Genomic DNA, 26,969 nt, shown 5'->3' on the forward strand with positions numbered 1-26,969 from the left:
GCGTGTTACGGTATATGCAATGCAAAACCCTTGCAGCTTTGACATGACTGAGAGAGTTAATCCGACCAAATGCAAGGCAACTCACTCGGGAAAACATTTTCTCCTGCAGCTTTTGGCAAGCTGGAGTTCTGCACATTTTCTGGGCCATTGACTAGTAATCATCCGTTCGGATGAGGCTGCCGTATCCCACAGGAAAACCCGCTGCAGCAGGCGTTATCCTTCGGTGGGTCTTCTCGTAATGTAACGCTAGTAAAGATACGGAGGCGACAGGGCAGGTACGGTTACCTGGACCTTGAGTAGAAACTGGTTCAAAGAAATCCTCCGCCCTGAGCCCTTTGGTCCTCTCTGACTTTGAACGGTCTTAAGACAAAACTGATGTATGAACAAGCAAACAATATTCATTAAAAATTTCCAGTTATGTAGCCTCTGCCAATGATCATATGTTATTCTTAGGGTAAAAAGAAAATGGATCAATTTTCTTGATAAATATTTTAAGCCTAGAATATTAGAAAAAGAGATACAGAACAAGATATAAAATATTTCAGAAACTGGGACCTACTGGAAAAGGAAAAATATGAATAGGTTTTAGATGATACTTTTACTCGTAGAATACTATTCTTCGCTATTCATAAAATAGAATATAATCAGTAAGTGAAATGAGAGAAAAACAAAGAGCCCTGTGGTCGGTGCGAGGCGTTTAGCTTGGGTTTTGTCAAATGGAACCTGCCTGAATCAATGCGTAAAACTTTGTACTTTAAGTACTTTGGGCATCTCCAGGGTTAAGGAGTTGCTCAGAGGGGTTTTTTGAGAATTGCTGTTTTTGAGATGGTCACTAATTCTTGGAATCTAGCCCTAAAGTATTGTCTCCCTCAGTGAGCCTGAAAGCAGCCCGGGCAGCACCTCTGCAGGCATTTAATGCTGTTCTTCTGCTCCATTTCCCTCCGCGCATCAGTCCTGGTTTAGGACGATGGACGCTCCGAGAAGAGACCAGGTTTGGTTGGTCTGGGCTTGCGTTAACGGCTTCTGCACGAGCAGCTTTGGTTTGGCTGCCTCCAGGAGAGCAAAGCCAGCGTTTTCATATCCTGCTTTCCTCAGAGCTGAGCTGCCTTCGGGAGAGGGTCACCCGAAACGCGTGGTATTGACTTAGTGCGGAGCAGGAGATTCCAGCCCAGTCTCCAAATCGGAAGAAACAGCCTGTGTGAGGTCCTTCTGCATCGATGGCGAGGGGTAGAGATTTTTATTGCAAGATTATGCAGTGTCTACAGGCTGCTGTAGCAGTTAGCAGTTTTCCCTTAAAAAAAAAAATATATATATATATATGTCATTTCAAATGAGATTCTACATACGAGCCTTGAGAAAGGGTTCTTTCTCCTGTGTTGCCAAAAGTAATTTCTTCTGCTGCCTTACTGGGAGCGTACAGTGTGTTATTACCGTACTTAATCCAGGCACATTTAATCAGGAAATATTCACAACTTATCCTTCTTCCAGTTAATTGATTTGTCACATAATTGGTATAGCATTAGCAGAAATCTCTGCTATTGAAAAATCCTGTGTAGGATATTAATTGGTGTTTAATCAGGTGTTTAAAACATAAATTCTGATCATAAATTCTGTGTTAATATAACACAGTACTTGTCAGTTATATAGTAAAAGAAGCCTGAGATCATAGACACGTGAAATATAATTAGGATTTTTTTATTCTTGCAGTTTTATTCAGCACACTCTTCTAAGCCAAAATCCTTAAAAATAGGATCTTTAATCTTAATCATGAGAACTATTTAATTGGGTCGAAAATTTTGTATTGCAGGTGTCTGCTTTACTTGCTCCTTTCTCCCGCTGCTCAGTGTGCCTCTGGCCCGGGGGAGCATGGCAGTCTTCGACCACGACATCTTGTCTCTGACTAGGTTTTCCCAGCTGGAGAAATACTTTCGAATTTTTACTCCATTTTGGAGCATATAAGCATTCATGTGACATCTAAATGTGCACAAAAAATCAGGACTTAATTTAAAAAAGGGTGGCAATGCCCTGGTACAGGGGAGAATTGTAATATATATTCATTAGAAACAGCAGTAAGAGTTACCGTAAAAGATACGGAATTAGTGGCTAGTTAAGAAGTTTTCTTCATACTTGTGTTTTTTAGAGAATGTTATGAAATTTTGTGATTAAGGTTGCCTGAGAATTAAGCCTGGAAAACCTGATAACATATTAGCTCTATAAAAATTGAAATTAATTTCTAGTGACATAACTTTCAAAGTTGTATTATTCTTATTGATATTATATTTACAACACTCGGTTATATAGCTGTACTTGTGGTCCTGGTTTAAGATGGCTTTATACGGAAAATCATTTCAAGGCAGGAAGATATTTTGAAGTTTTGAAAGTTAGATTTCTCAAGAATCAATTATTGACTGACCCTTATGGTGTAGAAATCTTTCTTTTCTTTTTTTCTTCCCCCCAACAACTTCCACACATTTAGGAAAAAGTAGGTGAAACGAGTAGGGTAAGTGTCAGAACTTTTGTTGTTATTTTAATAAGTCATTATTTTCTATCCATCTCTGAGGGTAGAATGAAGGAAAGAGGTTTCACTGTCGTGATATTAGGCACGCTATATTTTGACATTTTGATGATGAGCGTGATGTCATACTTAATTCCTCAGATCTTGGGTCATATGATTATGGGAATTCCCGGGACTCCAACATGTATAAAAGAGCTTGAAAAATATGAACATGATGAACTTTTTAAGGACCAGAAAGTACAAGATTCCTGTCTGTATTTCTGTATTATTTTTAGTGTGTTTTACATTTTTTTCTGCATATATGCTAAGTGCCAGCAAATGACATTGGGCTTGTATGTCATAAAAACACCTCCCTTTAGGAAAGGATTTAAGCATATGCGTAACTTAAAATACAGATGAATTCCACTAGAGTGAACAACGTGTTTCATTCGCTTAATATTATATATACTTTCTGAATTGTGGCTCAAATACAGTCCTGTAAAAACTAATGAATTTAAAAAACTTTCTCTCTTTGTTCTGGTGTTAAAAAATGATAATGATATGAGGAACTAAAGTATTTACAAGTAGCACCAAGAGGATTTTGTTTCACATCTGAAGTTAATTATGTCCTGAGGTTATTTCATGGAAAGAATTAGTGCAGTGATATTTTTTCTTAAATTGGTTTTACAGGATATTCTGTGACATGATATTTAAAGAGATTTCAAAGGGGCAAAATGTTCTGCTGGAACAGAAATGTGTTGGAGAATTCAAACCACGTTATCATTGTTTCTTTGAAAATTTCTAAATCATCATGTTTTCCTCTGGTTAGGAATAGAGCCAGTCTTTTTCTTAAGCACACACTTGAAAAGTTTCCAGGTAGATTTTTGTTGCTTTTTTATGCCTATCCTATGCTAGAATACTTTGTTTAGATGCCGTCCTTTAGATTTGATGCCTATGACACTTGAAGAGAAAAATGGTAGAAATTTTCTCAGAAGAGCAGGCAATTAAAAGTGGCTGAAAGAAACGTGTTATGGGAATGAGACATTTTTGCATTCTGCTATTCTTTTTATATCCACTGAGGTTAAAATATCTGCTTCACATCCTCTCTAAATGCTGTAAAATAATGTCTTTTCAAACTCCTACATAAAATTTTTCAAATATTTAAAAAACTGTAATAGCTGTATTTACTTATAGGAAAACAATATAATGAAAGAAAAATTCATATCTCATTTTTCATCACCTTGAAATTAAAGGCAAATTTGTTGGATCTAAAGAAGGAAATAATTGCGGTTCCTATCATTCTGTATCATTACACTAGCTGTGCTAATGTAGGGGAAACCAAGCTGTCTTAACAGGAATTATATATTGAAACTAAAAGAAGAGAATTCCCAAGAAGTATTTCCTGGTAAAATGAATACTCTACCTGCTGTTAAGGGTTTTTTGATTGGTTGTTTTGTTTTTTGGATTTTTTTTTTTTTAAATAGTATTTCAGTTTACGGCAGAAGTATCTATGGAAATCCATAACCAGAAGTATCTAGGAATATGCCTTGAAGTAGTTCTGTCTGAATTCAATATTCACACTTGTAAGAGGGTCAAAAGCAATTTTTCAGGACAATGTTTCTATTATAGTCGAGGAACAAATACAGGCACATAACAGGCAGCATAATCTGGAAGGTCAGGAACAAATTAAATAAAAGATTGGGGCTGTCACTGTGGTAGATTGTTGTGTAGAGGAGACAGAGCTGCGTAAAAAATATTGCATTGATGTAAGGACGTTATTGCCAGTGCTTGTAGCTGTGATTTACATGCTAATGATGATATTTATGGTTCTTGTAGGGAGTAAATGATTTTCTCAATAAATCTGCTTAGCAAGGTAAGCACATTTCTTAAATATGTTTTAGCATACATTACCTCCCAAAATGCACCTGTATCAGGCGCTGGCAGCCGCTGCTCAAAGCGGTTTATTTTACCGCTACGACCAAGAACTGTGCAGGGGGAAGCAAAGTAAGTCACTGAAGCCTATTCCAGTTCGGTTTAGTGAAGTGATTCTTCCATTTTCTCATGATATTCCTTTCTTTTTAATCCATCTTTACACATCAGGCCTTAGCACATGCTCTACCCACATTCAGAGTTGATTGCTGCTTCTGTTTGCTGCAATTTTCACCATTTATTCTTAAAGCATTTGCTATTCTAACATAGACAAGTATAATCTCTTGCCTTGGAAAAATAGTTTGTTGCTTTTATTGTCTAAATATAATCAAGTATTTCAGAAAACACAACTGAAAAGTAGATGAATAACCATGTTTAAACATGAATTCTTTAACGTGTGAAGTAAAAGTGGTCTTGATTCCACTTATAAAAGTTGAAAGAAAAGAAAAAGTAACAGAAAAAGCCATCTCTGATTTATTTTATTTTATTTTATTTTGCAAAAATAGGCAATTTTGAAGAAGGCAAGCTGCCATTTTTGCACCAAATGTTTTCAGACAAAAACATAGTAATTTCAGCCATGTGTGGGGCCTTCTGGGACAACACCATTCTTTAGACTTGTTCACTGTGATATCTAAGGAGAAAGGTGGAATTGTCTCCAGGGCACAAAATTTAAGCTTGCCTGAAACAAGTCCATTGCAAGAATGACACTTTTTGCCATGCGGTTCTTTAGTACTTCATGCCCAATTTTCTCCGATAGAGGGATGCCTTGACTGGAACTGTCAGTCAACTGCATCGCTGAATTACTTCGTAAGATGTTTGGAGCTTGCCCAAATGGAAAAATGTCAGTCAAAAGTCATTAAAATATATGTACTTTATATTATTAATCCTACTTCGATAATTTAAAATTTAATTTCAGAAACCCATTTTCAGCATATAATTTAGTTTTCATTTATATTCCTAGCTTGTTATTTTTAAACTTTTATCCTTCTCTTTCTTTTGATGATTGGATTGCAATAAAATATTAATTGTTAATTTGCTGTTATTAAATGGAGACCTACCAAAGTTATCATCCTTTTTAATATTCAGCAAATATAAACCCAGAAATTGAGTGATGTACCAAAATATCTTTTGTTAATCCTAATAAGCCACTTAGCTTTTTATACTAATTATTTCATTGTGCATTTGTATACTGTATAATATTTTGAGAAGCTGATGAAAAGTCAGGTTTTGCTGTCTCTGGGTATAGTGGATATGGTCTTGTATGATCTTAATTAGAGCTTCTTGGTGCATACTTACACAGAGAAATGGAGAGTGGCTTGTGAGCTAGTGCTAGTCAGGCTGATACGTCCATAAGGTAAATTAACTTTACTGCTACTGAGACAATAAAGTTGTCTTCATAAAGTAACACAATACTGCGCTATGATGGCTATAGCTCTTCTAGTTCTATATCTAACGTGGTCTCATTAGTTCAAGGATACCCACATGCTCCTAGATAGATGTGGTTGTAGATACGATGGAGATAATGATGAATTAAGGAACCACATGTATTAGATGGCAAAACCAATATTGCTGCCTTTGAGAGGATTAATGAGCCTTGCTCTCTGAAAGAGTCTGTGGTATTGTCATCTGTAAACTGTGGAAATGTGGATGTCCATTTTCTCCATTTCAAATCAATGACATTTTATGAAAGATGTGTACATACACATTTTATGAAAGCTAAATTACAGCTTACAGCTTCAGGAACTGTTACAATTTAAGGAGGAAATAGCTATGGTATGGCTTCGGAAAGAACTTGATATAGTAAGATATGAATAGGAAAATCAATATGCAATGCACAATTTTTATGGGAATTTATTGCACAATTGGTTTAGAGAGATTAGTACAGTCTGGACAAAGTTCACTGTAGTGTCTATTTTGCGATTTGAGAAAAGCCATTTACTGGATTTACTGCACACAGGGATGTCTTTGTAACGGTTACAGCACAAAAAGTGAAATATGGGTAATGTCCATTCTCTCCCTCACCGTCACTGTGGAGCCTTGTGTGCAGCCCACGTCCGTTTTGGAAAGGCAGCTCCTTGCGTTTTGGGTGCTGTGCAATCACCTGGTGCTACTGAGCACAGGCCGAGAGACGGATCCTCTCCAAAGAGCTCTTGGTCTGAATGGCCACGGCCCAGGTAGGTTGCGTGGCCCAGAAGAGCTGAGGCCTGTGTTTCTTGCAGAGGTGCCATGCAGGCTTTCCAGCTTGTGTCCTCCAGCAGAAAGATCTAGATGAGTTTCACTTCTGTGAGTTGCAAAATAATCTGATTTGTCCAAGTATTATTATCTTTTTTTTTTTCTTTTCTTTTTTTTTTTTTTTTTTTTTTTTTTTTGCTGGAGCACTCTTCTGTCTCTGGTTTCATCTGTACTTTTGAAGGTTGCTGAAGAGGCAAAGAGAGGGACTTCTTGTAAAGGATTAATGTAAAAGGACATTTATACTCTTTAATTTATTACAATGAGAAGCTTTAATAACAGCATAGATATCAGAAGCTGAGCTGAAGCCTTCATAAGAAGTACAAAGAGACGAAATGTAATATGCCGTATACATAGTTGAAATATCATTGCTACTTAAAGTGAAGCACTTACGTTCAAAGTGCTCTCTAATCCATTTTAAATTGAATATGAATAGTTCAGTGATAATGCCATCTTTTTCATCAGTGTTTTGTTTTTTTCGAATACAGTCATTGATCCTAAAAGCCCTGCATTTCTGCTTGAGCCTGTTCCCAGAGATGGTTTTGCATATGCTGTAAATAAAACTAGAAGAAAGGGAAGATATGCAGTCTTAGATAGGCTTCTTGAAACATTGTCATCTTTCAGTTTTGCCCTTCCAGTGCCTGTTTTGTCCCCACTCTTTAATTCTGTACACTTCCAATATTTTTAAGAACGCAAACCCTTCATTTTCTGCTCTGATCAATCCTAGTTGCCTTGCATGTCGTGTTTTACATTCAAGCTAGTTTGCAACAAAACAGGGTTGTGGTCCCAGATCCCTGCCCTCTCCTGGCAGGTTTTCGTCAGGCCTCTGTATGTTATCTACAGATGCAGCCCATAGGCCTCCTTAAATCGAATACGCCAGGGCAGGCCACCCCCTCCAGCCTGCAGTTCATCTGGGGATTCGAAGTTTATGGGAAAGTAATATGGGAGGTGGACCTGTGTGTGGTGGTGGTCCTGGGCTGGTGGTGGGGATTTGTGGTGGCGGCTCCTGCTTTACTGCAGTGAAGAGCCAGGTTTTACCTTGTGTATTAGGAGATGCCAGCTTTTAGAGGCAAACCCCAAATCTAAAGTTTGCAGAAATGGTAGGATCAGTAGACTTACCCTAAATAAGAAGAAAACAAGCAAGCCTTGAATAAATCCAGGTTTTCTGTTATTTGGGGCTAATTCTGCTGCCAGTGTATTTTCGGTCTTGTAAGAGCACAGGGTTTGACACATTAAATACAATTTAGGTTTCAGGTTTATTGGGTGGCACTAAAGTGTCTTCAGCCCTCCTGAGAACTCCCATTTCCATCTGTCCTGCAGCCAGAGCATCGCTGGAAGCCAAGTCTGGTTTCGGTTGTCCCGTGAGCCCCCGGCCGCGGTGCCGGAGCGGAGAGCAGCTCCCTGTAAGGACGGTGATGCCAGCCAGGGCACGGCAGGCCAGGAGGGGAAGGCTGAGGGTGCAGGACCCCCCGGGCACGTGCCGAAGGGGACCTGAGCCACCTTCAGTTTGGGACGCGAGGGTGTGTGGGGAGGCCAAGCCGTATGAACGACAGGAGTTCGTATGAACGGCCAATTCCTATGAATGACTCCTAACAAAGCCTATTAGCAATTTCCAAAGGAGACATTAAACCCCCCCCCCCCCCCCCCAAAAAAAAAACCCACTTGGTGGAAGGGGAGGACCAAGATGAGACCTTTTTAAGCCCCCTATTGCAACGCTTGATATACTTTGCGTACGTTGCCTGTTACTAATATATGTTTGGATAGTCTATAAATATCCAATGTTTGTAAAAACAGTTAAGTAATTTTTCATGTTACTCTCTGCCTTTCTGAAGTCTGGCTCACGTTCAGTTTGAATGTTAATATTTCTCCTGTTTCGGTTGGTTTGTTTGTTTGCATCAATACCTGTATTTGCTGACCCTCCAACTGGACGTTTGAAGAGATGTATGTAGCATGTATTTTGTTTCAGGTTGCTGATGTCAACACAGTCCTTCATTCCTTGTCAGTACCATAGAAAGTCTTTGCTACAAAAGACAAAAAAAATTCCAATTTCCTTCTCCTACATGCAATACTTCTGCTTACATGGATTTTAAATGTGCTTCCTTAGTATCAGTCTTGGTGTAATTTAGCTCAAGGCTAGCTTCGGGGTTGTTTTATGAACACACACAAAAATGACAACATGTAAAAGTTTCCATGTTGCCTTAACTGTGCTGAATGCCCTACGACAGCTCTGGTGCGCCTTGAATTGCCTTCTGCTTTCCTGAGACTCCTTTCCTCAGCAGGGACTTAAAATGAGGACAGCATTTTAGACATGTTCTAGTGTCTCCTATTTGTAGGGTCTCCTCTGCCGCCTCATGGTCAGCTGGTATCTACCAAGGCTTTTCCGTCAGTGCTGCTCTATAGCCGGCCACTTCCTGTTATTATCTAGAAATAATCAGTGAATTAGGTTGTCAAAGCAAAAACTAAGTGCCAGGTGATAGCGGGTAAATCTGAAAGTTAAATGACAAGTCTTTCACTTCCTCAAAATATGAGGTCCACAGAGCTATCATGTGTTAAATGGTTGATGCTCAAAGATCCTGTATATGAATGGAAGCAAAGACATCCTCCTCCAGAGGAAGGAGATGTTTTCCACACTTTCTCTATGACATTTAGGGCATTTCTTTAAGTGAAAGTTAGCTCACACAGTAAGTTAGGAAGTGAACGTAATGCATGTTCTTGCCCAGCCTTTCCACTCTATCTGTGTAAAACTTTTAAATCTAGCATTTATTCCTCTAGCTGTGAGAAGAAGCAAAAAGCTAGAGGGGTTTTGGGTTGTTCTGGTTTTCTTTTACGGTTTGGATTTTCCTTGCAGGTTTTCCTTACAGGACAGGATAAAACACAGCGTGGCCACAGCTGAAAGTCTGTGCACATAGATGACCTTCCAGGATCATCCCGTAGACTTGTCCATCTGCCCTCCTATGACTGGTGCAACTGCAGCAGAAACTGCTGGTAGAGATAGACCACAAACATGTAATTTCCTGTGCCTTATCCTTGCATTTAATGCCTTGTTTCAGATGATTTGCTCCGTTTCTGTCGGTGTGGTCTTGCCTGGGCAGCCTGGCGATGCTCGTGGTGTTTGCTGCCGGCGGGTTGCGTTTTCCCACCGCCGTTGTGGTTGCACGGTGAGTAGCGCTGGGGCAGCAGCCTGAGGCTCCTCAGCTTTGCTGGGGATGTGTTGGGAAATGGGTCGAGAGGAAACATCAGCTGCACAAGAGCTGCAGCCTAGACCTTTGGCCCCTGCTAGTTTTGTCATCATTAGGGAGAAAATGATACCGGGAATGAGAAGGCTTTTTGCATTGTGCGATAATGCAGTTATTGTAGCAAATAATGTTTGGTGCTATGGAGAAAATCAAATCTAACGTAGAGAGGCGGGAAGGAACATACAGACACACAGGATTAATATTTTAACCAGGATGCTGCTGGTAACATCTGCTATGCAGGGGTGGATGTGTGAATGTACGTTTTAACAAGTAATAGCTAAATACGGATGATCACATTTTTATAATTTGTCACCGTTGTCTGCACACAAAGTTACATCTGCGTAGGGACTGTTTTAAGCTATTTGCAACAAATTTGCTTACAGTAGGGATGCTTTCTGTGGCATCAACTTCGTCTTTGTTCAACTGGCAGCAGTGTCAGAAACGTTCAGATTTCAAATTCAAATGGTTCTTAAATAACAGAACAGCAATGAGCCGGGGCGGCCAAGGGTCGGCACATCTCCGCGGGGGCAGAGAGCATTAGATTGAAGCTTGGCAGCGTTTGTCACTGCAGCAAAGAGAAAACCTGGGTTCCTCCATGAATATTGACCACAACTTGGATTACATAGTAATAAAAGCCTTTTATAATATAAGGGGGGATTTTGATTCCTACTGAAGACAGTTTATATGGTGGGTTTTTTTTCCATCCCCAAAAATATCTGTCGTGACGAAGTGTTAAGCATTTTCAAATGCTCTCAGCAAGTCTCAGCTTCTGTGGGCTGGGATGTCGGTAGCAGCAGACCGGTGCTCAGGCCCTCGCCAATGTTGCTTTGCACGCAGATGACTTCTTGGGGGGGATGAGGGAAGCTCGTCTTGCCACTTAGACCAAAGAGTGAAATAAACCCTTTTCCCCTTGTTTATTGTATGCGCACGCACACATAAGTGGGTGACAGCTTCAGCTGCAGTATTGTCATTAAAAGGCACCACTGTTTTTCACAAGCCAACTCAAATAGGATGCTATTTCCTTATACACACAGAGCTCTTAAAATCAGGAGGAGTTTACTTAAGGGAGAAGGGAGTTTAGGTGCAGGTAGCTACACCAAAATCCACCCGAGCAAAAAGAGCCATTATTCATCTTGTCCTTGTATTTTTAATAGGCGTTAGAGCCATTGGTTTTCATTTTGTCTGCAGAGGTGAAAAAAAAGTGCTTGTACAGCTGTTATCTGTCAATGATGCAACTGATTTTGTTGGAAACAAGCTACTAAATGAAAACCCAAATTCTGCTCCTGGAGCACTTCTCTGCAAGCACTGCCCATCTTTTCCATTTTTCGGAAGTGAGTCTCTATCCATCCCCACGAAATGCCCAGGGTCACTGAGATTTATTATCAAGGTGAGCAGCGTCCTGTCATGTGAAGCGTTATTAATGGCTTGGTGACAATTCACATAAATTGCATCGTGTGAACTTCCATTATCACTCTTATTTGTAACCTCCTAAAAATGTCAAGGTGATTAGTTATTTATATTCTTCCTCATATTTAAGTGACCTCAAATTATATTATTGCTTTTCATTTCATGACAGCTTTTGCCCTTCACAACAGTTGCTACTATTTTATATGTCACGGAAGTCAAGCAGATTAGTAAAGCAATATTCTCACCCAGCCCCACAGACTGGTCTGGTTTAAATCGTTAGTGTCTCTGTAAATCAGCTGTACATTTAAAACTGCTTCTGTAAAGCAGCTTACATACCTATGTTTACAGCTTTTAGACAGCTTAGCTGAGCAGAATTCATTTTATCCTGTTGACATTGAACAGCAGAGCTATTGAATAGGATCTAAAAATAATTCTCAGTGAGGTACCTGCAAACTGAAGGTGCTCAGTTACACTAAAAACAGTTTGCTGAAAGCATCTGAGCAATTACTGTAAATTCAATAACGCGAGTCGCAGAGAAAACATAGGTGCTGATCTTACTTTAGAAAGTGGTAGTTCTGCAAGCAAATGTGAATAGGGCTGCTAACAACAGCAGGGGAAACCTGCTTTCGGTGACGATGCGGATGGCAACCTGGAAGGGTTTGGGAAGGGCTGAATGATCCGAGTCGTCACGTTAGGTTAGTAGGTATGCTACAGTCGTGTCTTTCACCGTGGGGTGCCAAAGAAATGGGCTCGTTTAACAACTCTGTTTTGAATCAGATTGAATCAATTCTACCCTTGAATAATGTGTATGGCAAATAATTTTGTCAAGCCCATCGATTAAATGGGATGCTATGAATTAAATAAAATATTAAACAATTATTATTAATACCAATCAAGTAATGAACACTGCTGTACCTAATTTTTATCTCTGCTGGAGAAATGGAAATGGGAAGTTGGTGACCAGGTTTGGGGGAAGGCTGTGCTTACTTTATGCTGGTCTGGTCACACAATGCAGTCAAACTCTAAATCCTCGGCTGAAGTAGATTTATGGCTGCTTTATGTCCTGGAAGCAGAATAAAAGAAATGCATAACTGACCTGAGGGTTTTTCCTAAGGAAACTGTCAGATGATTTTTAAGTACTTGTAGCCCTCGACTCTGTGCACCTTGTGATACTACATATGAGAGTCACCTGCAAATATAGTACAATATACTTAAGTATTTACAGTATTGGGAAATTGTGTTCTTAATCTTTTTTTAAATAGCTGCTGAATGGTGTAAAATCCACCCTGTCCTTGGGCACCCTTCCTCGAAAGAAAATTGGGAAAGGAAAATAAAGAAGTGGCTGGGTGTTTCCCCTGGGAAACAGCAGCGCTAAGCTGCGTGGAGCAAGCGGAGCTGGAGCAGCAGTTTACACCTGTCTACAGCTACCGCAATGTTCCTCAGTAACCGCGGTAGTATTAAAAGCACATTTAAACCCAATATTGTGAGAATGGCTGCATTCGTTTGTGATATTGACTCCAGTATCCCAAGGGCTTTTGTGAGGATCAAAACATTTTGGAGCAAAGACAGCTGGAACAGTGACAAGCGCTTTCTTCCAAGAGAGAAGAAATCCAGCTCTTCCAGCGCTTCTGCCAGCTACGTTCCCGCAGCGCCCTGTGGTCCCATTTCGGAATGTCCTGGAGCTCCGCGGGAGGACGAAGGTGGAGGCGATCGCAGCTCAGCCGAGGCCTGACTTGCCATCGGCGCATCCCTCCTTGGCTGTCCTCCCCCCTGCACGGGCAGCGGTGCACGAGCGACGAGGGAAGGAGGGCCGAAACGGCTGGACCAGCTCAGAGCAGGCGTTGGGCAAAGCAAGGCGGAGGTCCCACCGTTTCGAGCTGTGCCCTACAGACCGAGGTGCTTTGCCCGTTGATAGCTGACAGCTGTTTTGGGCAAACAGGTTGCATTATTCAAAATAAAAAAGTTGTATTTGGCTTTGTTCTCGGCAGAAATGAAATTGAGAAATTGCTCTAATCCTATCAAAAATGCTTGATAGACCTTCTATAAGTTTTTTGTTGTTGTTTTCTTTATTTCTAGAAGAATGTAATAGCGCTTCAGAAGGACATGGCAAAAGATGTAGCTCATCTCCAGGAAAAGCCACAATTTCTCCCAGGCTCATACTGCCTAAGTAGCTCCGAGTAGATGACCGCTTCAGATGATTACAGAGTTTCCCTGACCTGAGCCACTGACAGTTTTTTCTGCTGCTTCATATAGCGTAAGTTTTCTTAAAAAGTCTATGGCTGGAAATTTATATGTATTTTGTATTTATACGTATTCGTATTTAGATGTATTTTGTATATACACATACAATTCCTGATAACTCATAATGTTTCTATTAAGTTCAAAGAATTTGGCATATTATGGGTAAAATAGGAAACCAACTCAGATTGTGATTTTGTCTGTGTGTAGAAAATTAAATGCAAGAATTTGAGAGAATTTTAAGGTGTGCTCTCTAAAGCATAAAGAAGTCACTCTTAACGTATGGCATTTTGCAATAGGTATGTGAATAGTTAAGCCGAGTACTCTGGCTAAGTTAAGCAGTGCAGCCCCCAGCTTTTGGGAGGATATTCAGTGAAGTCAGGCCTCCTGGAATCAGACGAGCTCTCCAGCTTTAGGAAGGTTTGTGCCCTAAGGTTTGAAGGTTTATACTTCTGGTCCAAGGTTAATTCGTGTTTACTTCTAGTAGGGGCTGAGATCAGCTGAAACTGAATTTGAATTTACAGAACAAGTAAATGGGGAAAGAAGTAAAAACAAATCCTGATAAAGGTGCAAGTATCTCCTGCAGCATATATACTTGCTCTTTTTATTAAATTATAAATCAAGGTTGGATGAGTTGTCACTCTCTCTAACCCATTTTTTCTGTTTGTTTCTTCCCCACGTAGAGCGTTTTTTCCACAGTACGTGCCTTCTCTAAGCTTTGGCAAAATAAGAGTTCTCAGAATGTCTCAAGGTACACTGACAGCATCAGAAATTCAATTTATTTTCATTAGAAAGAGATTTCAATCTGCAGACAAGAACCTCTAAAGTTTGTGGTAGCTTGTGGTATGCTCTGAAACCCAGCTGACTGGTTTTATTAGGGAACTGCTGTAATTGTCAAAACAGCCTGGGCGCTTTTTGTCTGTCTTCCTTCATGAAAGCTAATGTACAGGAAAACGGTGTGGCTTTTGCATTGTCTGTTCTCAAATTTTAGTCCCCATGTCTGATGTTCAGTGCTGTCATACGCTGCTTTTTTGTATCTTCCTACAAAATAAAAAGTTTTGCAAATTTTTCTCCAAAACACAACATTTGGACCGCAGTTAAACTGGAAACAATACTGCTGTACTGTGTTTGTAGTTCTGTAACAACGCTTTTTCATCGGAGGATCTGAATGCAAAATTTCCAGCCAGGCGCTGTCCCTAGCTGAGCACGCAAATAGGAAGGAGCCGAAGGAGCTCTCCTTCGCTCGCTGCTTCATGCCACGTTTACCCAAAGCCAGGGATAACAAAAGCTCAGCCGTTGCTCCAAAGCAGAGTTTATTGACCCCAGAAGTGGAGGCAGAGCCGGGGTGGTTGCACCTTGTCTGCGCTCCCCTCGGCACCTCTGCCCTCTCCTCTTGCTCTGCCTTGCAGTTAATTCCCGTGTCGTGGTGGGCCCAGGGGGCACGTGGGGCTTCCTATAGCCGTTACAGACAGAGCCTGGTTCCTTTTCTTTCTTTAATACCCAGTGGAAGCCACCTGGAGAGACTATGACATTTTAAGGATGTGCGATGGTACCCCAAATAGATAAACTGAGGCACACCAGAGTGAAATCAGCTGCTCATGGGTGTATCTCTAACTACGTTCCCCTGGATGTTGTATTTTCTTTTATTAAAATGAATGTCTTGGCTCTGTACTTGGCTATTCCATCGGCAGGTGAAGTGTAGCGGGCTGGAATGACTCATTAATAAGGTGTTGTGAGAGTCTATTGCCCTGTGCCAACTCTTCCTTAAAAAAATTCACCATAATTTTCTTTCTTTTTTGTGAAGAAGCTTGGGAACCCAATTAACTTTTTATCTAGTTGTTATTGTTTCACCTTGAGATGGGAGCTATAAGCGCTTTGATAAATGGGTCAGAAGTCTGTGTAGCTCCAAAAGAGCTTTCCCCAGCCCGTGGGCCGTTTGGGGCTCGCGGGTTTGGGTGCTCCCCTGCGAGCCACGGCACCTGCCCATCGCCGCTCGCGGGAACGGCGCATCGGAGGGGGTTATTTCTCTTTCCTCTCAATTTAGGAACAGAGACATTGTCTTAAAGCTGTGTTAAGTCAGGTCTCAACCCTCTTGGCAGTGGTGTCACGTGCCCTGTACTTCTACTGCAGGTTGGCCTCAACCTTTTTATTTTTGGGGGACTTTTTCTATTCTTAAAGAGCCTTAATGCTTTTTTTCCCAAAGGTAACTATGGAACGGCTGTAGCAGCCACTGGCCGTTGTTCTTCCGAGCCGATAGTGGAGATGGGCTGCCCTTGGTGTGCAACCAGCAGGAAGGAGCCATCCTGGCCCCAGACCAGGACCCTGTGGCCGGACAGGGCTGCGGTGGCGGGAGAGGTGGTGAGCCCTGCCGTGTCCCTTTGGCAGCTGGAGGACACGTGTGCTGGGAAAAGGGGCAACTTCCCAAGGTGCCTGGGAGTTTGGGGGCAGAGCACCTTGGTGCTTCCTTCACTCCAAGTCCGTATTTCTTCCCAATCTTGTTTCAATACTGTAGCACCATGCGTTGTTACGTTAATTAAATATTCTATATTATGAATTGCTCCTCAGAGGCTGCAGCGTGCGGAGCAGATGTCAAATCCAGCTGCAGCTCTGGACGTGGCCATCGGGCTCTGCCGGAAATGATGAGGCAGGGGGACGGGGATGTCCCCGCTCCTTTTCTCCACCGTGGGACCCAGGCTGGCTCAGCACAGCTCTGGCCCCGGGTTGCGTTTCAGCCAGGATCTGTGTCTCTGCCGGGGATAGAGGAGGAACCACATGTGCCTGCAGCCCCTCACGGCCCCGGGCGGAGAGGCAGCGAAGAGGAGAGTGCGACAAGTACGATGCGTGCAAGATACCTCCAACAAGAACTGAGCGGTAGCAGGTACTTCTTATTTTCTGTAGCTGTTCTTCAACTAAAAACTGCCTGCAATAACCCTAGACTAGCGTTGATCGGCTCAGGTCTCCTGGCATTACTGGGCACAGAGGGGAACGTGCCCACCTTCTAGTTACGGGCTGGCAGATACGTACCCGGTTGTATCTTCCTCGTGCGATATTCAAGGAGCATCGCAAAGGTAATCTGCGGCTGCAGCGTGGCTTTCCCCTCGCCTCTGCTTGCAGCTGGAGTCTAATAAACTACACGCAGAGAGCAGTTTTTCATTTTGAACTGAAAAATAAAATGACATCTCAACAGCAGTATCAGCTCCAGTGACCTCAAGATTGCCCGTCACAGGCCATCAGTCCCTGAGCACCTGTCACCGTTGGGGATTTTGTTAAAAAAATGTCATAGTGTCAACACATTTACCATATGAAACTTTTCTGTTAGTGTCTACTCTTGTTTTATATCCCTATCATTCAACGTTAAAGCACTAAAAATCCCGCAAATACTCTGGAAGTGGAGCAGCAATGTTTGGTAACAGAATGCTCATTTCCTTTAAGTACTTCCATCCAGCCCCGAAGAAGTAATCGCGTTACAGAAGCTAATAAAGAATGGATTAAGCTACAGCTTTGAAGAACTCATCTCAAAAGGGCCCTGAAACCACTGTCTAAAAGCAATATTATCAGTATTAGGAGCTGAAAAATTACACCAACAGATCTAGGTCAGTACATTATAAGGAGAAACAATAGAACTGATGTCAGAAATATTACCAAAAATCTGCCTCTAGTAGTCTGGGGGGATTTAAGTCATCAACTTTGTTTTCATTTGAAGGGTTTGCAGCATGACTCCCTCTAAATCTGAGTCCTTGTGTCTGAGATTTGGCTCACAAGGGATAGCTCTACACTGGCGTGTTTCATCTGAAAGACCTCTGCGGGGACTTTTACTAAGGTATGCTAGTATGTGTAGGCTACTATAAATGAATATTTACATACGTATATGCATGTATATGTATATTCTCAGTTTCCTCCAGAATGATTATTTTTTGGTTTTGTGATAGTACGGCAGTGGCGTATTGTGATGTACATGGAAAACATGGCAATATAGCGTGGCTCCAGTGCAATGCTCGGCTGTTCGAAATGCCCTTCGGCAGCCGTGCTGCCCATTTCATTGCCCAGACCCAGCGATCTTTCCCCATTTGCTAATGCCTCTACTTAAGGTATCAAATTTCAAAAAAAGCCCTTCAAAGCTCTTTTCTGGTAACCAATTGCTTTAATATTAAAGTTGGTGTCTAGTATACTCCTCTGACATTCGCAAGACATATATCATTTAGCAAATATATCCAATACGTACACAACACTAACTTGCCATTGACTCAAAAAAGTTTTCTCCTTGCCGCTAATTTTTGAGTGGCAGATGATGAATGAGAGGGCTGGAGACATCTAACGCGGTGTGTGACAAATAAACGGTCGGTCAAAGCCTTATGTTATCTTTAACATCTTTGCTGTCTAGGTTGGGAAATTATTTTCCCTTGCACTAAGGTGCAGTAAATGGGACCCTCGCTCCTCAAAACCTGTCTCGACGAAGAGGGGACGCTGAGTGCTGGGTGCTGTGACGATATTCGTCGCGAGCCCGCTCTAGCCTAATTCTCCTCGTCCAGAAGTTAAAAAGCCCAATGAGCTAAAACAGAGGAAGATCAAGCAGAAGCCAGGTATAAGCTGGCTGTATTTGCTTGCTTTTGCCAAAAATAAGTGGTTAATACCCAATAGGGAAAAGCCCTCTGCGAAGGGCCCGATGCAGAGAGAGGCGCGTGGGCAGAGACGGGCTAGCCCAGGGGAGGCTGGGTGACAGGTTGGTATAGCCACTTTTGTACCTTTTTCAGAGAACCTGTAAAAACAGGCATGGTATTTCTTTTAAATTGTCATGAATGTTTTCTTCCTTTGGCATCTAATTCTGCTTACTTAAGAGAAGAAGTCCAGGAGATGCTCTACGCTATGAAATCAGCACAGCTTTTGAACAATTAGATCCTTTTTTTTTTTTTTTTTTTTTTTTTTTTTGACCTGGCAAGTACAGAATTTTCTGCCCTATTCCCCCCACCACCCCTTTACAGATAAGTTTTGGAAGTTTCCAAAGTCTCTGGACTTCTTCATCTTTTTAAAGCAGGAGGAAAAAACAAGCAAATAGATTTAGTGCGAACCCACCTATGACACCTACTTACACAGATGCAAAGAGGATTTTCAGAGGACAGGCCAGATCACAGCAATAGCAATCCTTGGGTCGCTTTAAGGGTAAATATTGCCCAGAGACCAGTGATTGCAGCCGAGGACGGTGGTGGCCGGGGCAGGACAGGCAGGGCTCCTCCGGGGCCTGCCCGCGGGGCGGTGGGCTCTCTGGATGCCGTGCTGGAGACGGGGGACACCGCGCTGCTGTTTTCCGGAAAATACTACAGATGAGGGCGTATATCCCAAGCCTATCTTTTTCTTTTCCTTACTGTCGTAGGAGATAAAAGGAAACGTAAAATATTTTTATAACATTATATTGCTGTCATGAAATATAAGATTTTTGTTTATTTTAGTGTCCCTTCATGCCCTTATCACTTTGCAAAGGCAGTGCTTGCCGGTTAAATCCGTAAGGATTCTTCTTCACCTTTTGTGGCATGTTGGACCAATCTGTATTGCATTTTACATGGTAAATGTGAAGCCTCTCGTACCGGCCACGTGACAGTGATTAACTGATGATGGTAACTGGAGCACAGACAAGGTTACTTTGCAAAGAACGGTGCCAGTCATATAAGCGCTGGATATCCATCATTTCTGTTGAGGCCACGGCGGGTTTGTACGTACCTGCACGACCTGTAGCCCTCAGGATGGAGTCCGCTGCGCAAGTAAAGTTTCTACAGCATCATAAATCAACCCCGGGTGAAGATTTAAAATTATGTTTTCGATCTCTGGAGATTAAATCTAGTCACTGTGGATTCTAATCCTCTCCGAGGGTGCTTTGGAGGAGTATTATATACATCATAGCACTGTCATGCGTGATGCAAAATCGCAGCAGGATGTTAATACAGACAAAGCTTAAGTCCTGAGTCTACATCTTTTGATGTTAGCCAGGAAACTAAGATTCGATGTTGTTTTATCAACTTTCATGAAAAGCACAATTTTAATAATATGCTAATGGGAAAGAAACCAGAGTGTCTGTGACAAAATTATAAAAGCATTTTTTTTTCTTCTGTAAATGCTAATGGATACCAAGAAAGTACCTATCTAGCAGCTGTGTAATTTGGTTGTGTATACTATTGCAAAAGGTAATTAAGCATCTGAGAGGGGGAAAAAAAAGGCAGAGAAAAAGAAATAATGCCAGAGTAAAATGAGTTGTATAGCTACAGGAAAGCTATTTAAAAAAATCAATTATTCTCTGAAACATGAGAAGCTCCATTTCAGAAACTACAGCAAAAGGAACTGCTGGTAACCACCCCACTATACATCCATTTCTCAAAACAGTACAAGCACTTTCAGAGAGAAAGCCAAGTCATTCATTACCGAATGCCCCCAAGACACATATTTTCTCCAAGTGAACTTCACATTCATCTCTTGCAAAGGAAAGCAAATTTGAAATAAAGAGAAATGCTTAGCAAGGAAACTATACTGGCCTTAAAAGCTTCTGCCGAGCCTAGTATTTATGGGCAGCGTTGTGATTTGGCATGTCAGTTTGGATTATTCACTTAAATATTTAGAATTTTTTAAATCCTTGTTTTTAGACAAAAGAATACCTTTCCCTGCAGGAGCAGCTGCGTATTGTAATACAGCTGGGTTTTCTAAAAATCATTTAACCTTCAGAGCACTAAGTAACGCGGTTCAGTAATGCGAAGGACTGGAGAGGAAGTGGTTATTTTACACATTTGATCCACCACTAGAGATTGTTGTTTGTGTGAAAGGACAGTATGTTATGCAAAAATCTGGAAATAATTCATGGACAAACCGCCAATACATACAGTAGTATTTTCACAATATAATGGAGTTCCCACAAGGGAAATTACAGTTTTGCAGGGTTGGCAGGTACACAGAAAAGAGCGCTTTCAAAATTGATTTTTTTCTGCTATTACTTTTTGAAAATAAGACAATACATTACTGTATTATACTAATTTATAGTTTGGCTTCTAAAGTTTTAACTTTAGCAGGGGATTAGCAAAGCTGACGTGCCACACAGCAAGGTAAAGAGACTTTGCTTTTAACTGTTTTCAAAGGGATTTGGTGTTTGACATCTCTGCAGAGCTTTACTCTGCAATGGTTGTCTTAGCGTGTTGGAAAGCTGGCCCTTTGCACGATGGATTAACTCTGGACCTTTGCTTGACAGATTAGTTCAATATACAAAAGAACTTTGATCAGGTTATGTACAATGCGGAGGCCTCTAATGAGTTCATTTTTAAGTACTTCTTCAATATGAAGAGGAAAATAATCTCAGTTTCTGCAGTGCTCTTCCCTATCTTTTGTTACTGAGATTTATTTTCTTCCAGAAGATCAATTAATTGGGAAATAAGCCAATAACTCTTCTAGCTCGTTGACCTCCTTCAGAGTTTCTCCCCCTTCATGACCTCCTGGCACTGCGAATCAATACTCCCTTGTAACGCAATGAGACAAAATGTGTTTTTAGTTGGTGGTGGGTGCCCAGCCCGAGTGACACACACGGCGTCCTAGCTCTTTGCCGCGGTGACTTCAGGCAAAGCATTTAATGATGCAAAAATATTTTGCTTTTGACCAAATTAGGGTCGCTCAACAGTTGTTCAGCACCTTCAGCCAGGCTACTCTAAAAAGTTGCTGACCAAAAAAAAGGACAGAAAAAGATTGTCTGCCATCCATATTTTTGTGTGTGCCATCCATATTTTTGTGTGTGTGTATATATACACGTATATATATATTTACACACACACATGCATATATGGTATAAATCCTCCTTCCGTATGGGGATATAGAAGGGCTGATGAATCTAAGTCAACCTTCTACCCCCTGTAGTACAAAATAACTTGCTCAGGTCATTGCGTTAAAACAGGGCCCCCTCTTTTAGCAGTGAAAGCTGCTGTGCTCTTCTCTGCGTCGAGTATAAAGCCAGTTATTATTACAAATATACAGCTGTTACAGGTGTTCGTGGAGACTCATCGAAACCATGTTTCTCTCTGGAAAGATGCTGTCTAACTGCAGCCTTTTCTGAGGCAGATGAAAAGTGAGGTAGAGGATGGCCACAGTGAAGTGCAGAGCTTCTGCGACCCCCAGGCTGGTGCGTTTTCTGTTCCTGCTCTTTGGGGGTTGCTGAGAAGAGACCTCTGGATGAAGAACAGGAGGGACTGTGGTGGGAGAGGGGGTAGCAGAGTGGCCACGTGAGGAGGTGGTGGAAGGGGGCAAGGAAAGAAGGAAGTTAGAGCCCTCACTGTAAGGCAGGATGGTTTCTTCCTTTTAAAAACACATTGAGTGCCTGCTGTCGGAATGAGTGGTTACGTCACCGAGGGCTGTGTCTCCTCGCTCCTGCTTCAGCGTCTGTGCCGTGGGGACCGAGTTTCTCGTTGGCACTGCGTGTGCAACTGCCCAGAGGGGAACTCTGACCTACATCAACTTTAATTGTCTGACATTAGATGGAACCTAATTTAATACAAAAGAAAAGCGTCTCTTTCTTTCTAGGGCAAGAGGAACAAAGTATGTTATGAAATTAAGGCCTGTGATTACACGCTCAGCTTTTTTGCTCAGCGTAAGGACGTCAACTCTTATGAGGCACTCAGACTTATTTCAGGGCTGTTGCAAATCTGTAGGAGTGAATGTATGTTGCTGACTAAGTTGAGAGCTTTTTTTTTTTTTTAAGAAAGGGCATGGTCCTATACCAAATGTTGCTCATGAAGGTGGCCCCAGAGCTGCTACCCCAGATTGAAAGCTGGTGGCAGTTTCTTCACAGTGGGCCCACACAAATTCTATTTTTGACTCTTATTAGGGAACAGATGTCAGGCGTATGCATCAGCAGATCTATCCAGACACCAGGCATCCCGAGGACTGGTGACACCAGTGACCTGGGGCCTGGCATCTGCCTGCCGTAGCAAAACTGACACCTACTAGGGTGCTTCCAGGATGCACGGACCAGCTGCGAAGACCTGAAATTAGAAAGGTAGGTGTCTGAGGCTGAATATGAAAGTCACTTTCTTAAAAAAAAAAAAAAAAAAAAAAAAAAAAAAAAAAAAAAAAAAAAAAGAAAGAAAGAAAGAAAAGTCAAGGTAGAAGAGAAGTGACCTCTTTCCTCTCTCAGTTCACCAACGGTATCTAAGGAAGTCAGCCGTGATGGGTGTTTCAGAGCAGCATCCTCAGGAGGAAGCGGTTCAACCCGTAGTTACGCAGCTGGGTCTGCTGTTATCTGCGACGCTCTCCGCGTGACCGAGCCACGTGGTTGCAGTATCTTCAGATAAATGAGGCAACAGTCGCAAGCAAGCAGGTGAGAAAATTTCACTTTTCTTTATCTCCTTTTCATTCCTATTCTTGTCTAATAGTAGTTTTATTCTTGTCGCAATGGATGGATTCATACATTTTTATCATTATGGGGAATAGTGTCATTAATGACTTTCTAAAATTGAAGATTGTCTTCTATATAGTTAAGACTTCTACTGTGGGCTTTAAACATTGTTCAGCAATCACCTCATTTAAATAAATGGGTAAGATCACATGATCCATTTGTGCGGAGAAGTAAGAGGGTGATATTAATTGTTGTTAAGTAATTGTGGTTATGGACATCAAGTTAGTCTCTGTATTATCCTGAAACAAGTCTTTTTGGTTCTAGCCAAAGAGCAAGCTCCTTTAATTGGAGTATCAAATCAAAAATCACTCTCAGGAAAGGCAATCTTGTTTGGGGTGTTTCAGATTAAAAAAAACACAGCTACTTTCTCCGGGTGTGTAATGCAGGAGTACTGAAAGCCAATTCTTGTTCAGCTTCATGAACAGATTACCTGCTCTGTATACCTAATCATAAGATACGTAGACAATCAAAGCAACTATAGTTGTTATTCTATTAATTTATTACTTGAATCTCAGTTGCGATTTGCATACAGGGTTTCATTTTCTGTTAGTTTAATGAAATCAGGCTTGCCTCCAATTATATGTTCATTTAAACTAAATCTAGTTAGTAAATGCACCCACACCAAAAAAATTGTTTTCCCTTTCAAGTCTGCAGCACGGATCAAACTCATGGGAAAGGCGGTGAACAGCCCTCGTGACTCGCGAGCTGCTGGGCCTCTCCGTACGTGAAGGCGTCAGCCAGCCCTTCGGCTCTGGCCTCTTTTCCTTGTGTCCCTGGGGAAATAGAAGTCCGATATGGAAAGCTGCACCAAAGCTATGAATGTGTGCGTGGCTCCCTTTTCCCGCTGATTTCCAGGAAGACTTAGGTGCCTTCACTGCCCTTTGTGCTTCCGAACGTACCACCCAAACAGCCTCTTAGTTGAAATAGAAAATGAGGCAACAACACATTATAATCGGTGCCTTTCTTGATGCATCAGATCGATGATACATGTGCTTTGTGTTTATAGACGATAGAAGAACTTTCAAAACCAAGAAAACAGCAGAAAATCTGTTATTTATTTTTCTCTCCTACTCATGTGATCTTTGCTACCAGTGGAGCCTCTGAAGTAGGGCAGAGGCAACGATATCTGGGCCCAGTATGGCTAATATTCAAAACAACAACAAAAGATAGATTTTTTTTCTTTCTTCTTTTCTTTCTGCCAGGGGTATTTTTTGAGATGACATTGTGAAATTGGTCTGGCTAGTTGTGAATGATGTATGAAAGGGAAAAATCCCTGCCTGCAACACAAAGAAACACACAGTGCAACCAGATCACCGTGGCTGTGCTATGGTATGCTATTTGCCGAGTCCTTTGCGCACAGACCCACCATTAAGTTTGGAGCTAGAAAGAAAAGGCCATCGTGCTTGCATACATTGAAAAAGGAAAAGAATAGGTAAGAAGAAAAACAGGGTTTAAAAATACTTATTCTCTTTACTGCTCTGACATATATCCTTTTTTCTGGGAAAAGATTTGCTAGAGTTTGATATTTTGTTCCCGCAGAACAATACTCATGTCGTACCCGTGGATAAAATCATAACGGTAGTTCTTGGAAAGCGCGGAAAGATTACAGTCAACAGTATCCATCTATCTGTAATTTCAAAATACATTTTATCTTGCAGATTTCTGCTTACAGTGGATCACAAAAGCCTTGCCAGGACTAGCAAGACAAGTTCAGATTTAACCAAACGTTTTGTCAAATATCTAAGTGAAAAACAGTCTATTTGCATAAATATTTGGAATTAAATACACTGACTCTGCATATGAGGAATAAGAATAGTGTACCGAGGGTGTTCTCTTGGCAAAACATGGCTATTCTGGGATATTTAGTAGCGAAGCAGATGTCCTGGGGAAACGGGAGAGCTGGGGTTCCTCCACCAGCACAGGCTGTTATTTATGTCACGTTATTGGGCTTGTCCCTGCTTCCACAGCCACGGTGAGCACAGCCCTGCTTATTCCTGATACCCTTCAGAGGACAGTTCTGGGATCCATAAAAATACAATAAAAAACACATCAAAAGTACCTATTGCGAAAGTTTATTGAGTAGTTTTCTGTCAAGGAGTTTTTCTGACTACACTTTTGCATATGTGTTAAAGAGGTTGGAGTGAAGGTAAGCTATTAATAAAAGCAGACTAACATTGCAGTACTTTAGGCATTTCTGCATACAGGCTCATACGCATGAAATGCAGTTTTATTGTTCAAGCAAATCGTATCTCTAGAATTTAGATATGTTTTTAAGTTCAGAATAAACCTTTCATGGATTCAAAGAAGGTGTTGCTATCGGAAATGAAATGCTGAGAACTCGAGAAAGGACAGTGCTCTGCTGCTACAGATTTATACTTGCCTTTCGGCTTTCCATAATTTGCCTTATATCTGTTGCCGTGTCCTAAGAAGCAGAAAGGAACGAAGTGGCAATGTCTTGATGGGCATAGAAAAGAAAGATGGTGCAATGGGAAGCAACTAAATGCAGGGTCTTCTCTGCGTTACTGCAGACATGGTATCTGTAGTCTAATCTGTTTGTTTGTGCTGCATCGCTGCCTAGAAACCTTAATCGTGGACGTGAATCCTGCTGTGCATGGTGCTCTCAAACACTGAAAAAAGACCATCTTGCCCAACAAGCAAATATGAAGTGGGTAATGTAGATTCAGATTTGAGATGTCTGAAACTGAAGAGCCTAACAGAGTTATTCCTTCTCCTCTGCAATTTTCTCTAGAAACAGAAGTATTTGAAGAATCACTCACACTAGTTAACCTGTGATCCAGTTTACAGCCCCAACCTTCTTAAGAAGAAATAACTATGAAAGAAATCAATATATGATCCAAAATTAAAATAAAAAATTCAAGTCAAGGTAGATTTTTCCGCATTTCAGACACAAATTTGACTTCAAGCAACTTAAGTAGATAGTCAATGCCTATAATTTTTATATCTTGCTATATAAAGTAATGTTTCAGCTTTATAAGGATAATATTGCATTAGGATTGAAAGCTCACTGGAAGACACATATATCCATAATCCATAACAAAGGTTAAATCAAATGACCTTCTGCAGATCAGCTGGAAAGAAAAGAAAGTAGTTGAGACAATTGGAAGGAATTTCACATACAAGAATAAGCAATGCTGCTTAAAATCATGTTCCATCTTTTTTGCCAAAGTGAAATGAAGCTAAAATAATGAATCATTTTTAAGTCCAGTGCAGGCCAATTGCACCTTTAGATTCTGCAAATATAAATGACCTAATCTAAAAGTCATTCTTCAGTGATGATAAATAATGTTGTGGACAACATACACCTCAGCAAAAGGTGTGGACTGATACCTATTCTAGAGATTGAGATGTCTGTCTAGAAATATTCTGCAGAGATGTATACATACCACTTGCCTTTTGTGGATGTCAGTTATCCACACCTTCTCTTCATGAAGTATTGAATTCGTTCTTATGTATCATCCATAACTTCAATGATTTTTTTTCCTCCGTGCACTCTTATCCAGTTCAATAGATACCTTAAGGTTACTTTAACCTTCATGATGTCTTAGAATTCTTTCCAGTACATAATTGAACATTAAAAAAAAAAAAAAGGGCCCATTACAAAAGGCTGAAACATTCATTTTACTGTTGAAACAGATGCAACATGAATTTATTTAGTTCTAAAGACTGCTGTTATCAATGCCTAATTCATTTCTTCACAATGCAGAAAGATAAAGAGAAGCACTCTTTTCCCAAGGTTATAACTACCCTAATTCGTTCCAGGTTTCTGACTTGTAACAAGTTACATTTGCACAATCAGTGATTGATCGCAGTTTGTTAGAACAAGGCATAATTCCCCACCCGTTCTCTGTTTCTGATTTATGAATGGGGCACATAGTACCATCTAATATGTACATTCTGTTCTTATATTTCAGTAAAACTTAATGCATATATTTTGAAGGCAAATTTTGCTTAATAATAATGTCAGTTGTGTACCCTGGCTTGCATAAAGGATTTTTTCAAACAG

At 41.1% G+C, this 26,969-nt stretch overlaps 1 long non-coding RNA gene across 4 annotated transcripts in view; it reads left to right on the plus strand.

Annotated features, from left to right (window-relative positions):
• LOC112986419 (uncharacterized) overlaps window positions 1–26,969 on the plus strand; it is a 48,588-nt gene extending 21,619 nt beyond the window's left edge. Inside the window, exons 4-11 of one of the 4 annotated variants that reach the window (XR_010390424.1) lie at window positions 9,703–9,810; window positions 13,372–15,959; window positions 16,099–16,411; window positions 17,237–17,353; window positions 21,538–21,673; window positions 22,376–22,546; window positions 22,685–22,867; window positions 23,593–26,969. This is a non-coding gene — a long non-coding RNA (uncharacterized LOC112986419). Of the gene's footprint in view, window positions 1–9,702; window positions 9,811–13,371; window positions 16,412–17,236; window positions 17,354–21,537; window positions 21,674–22,375; window positions 22,547–22,684; window positions 22,868–23,592 lie in introns of all 4 variants that reach the window. The other 3 variants (XR_003260009.2, XR_010390423.1, XR_010390425.1) reach the window with 3 other exon arrangements.

Source organism: Dromaius novaehollandiae, chromosome 9 (genome assembly GCF_036370855.1).
Source record: "Dromaius novaehollandiae isolate bDroNov1 chromosome 9, bDroNov1.hap1, whole genome shotgun sequence".
NCBI lineage: Eukaryota > Metazoa > Chordata > Aves > Casuariiformes > Dromaiidae > Dromaius > Dromaius novaehollandiae.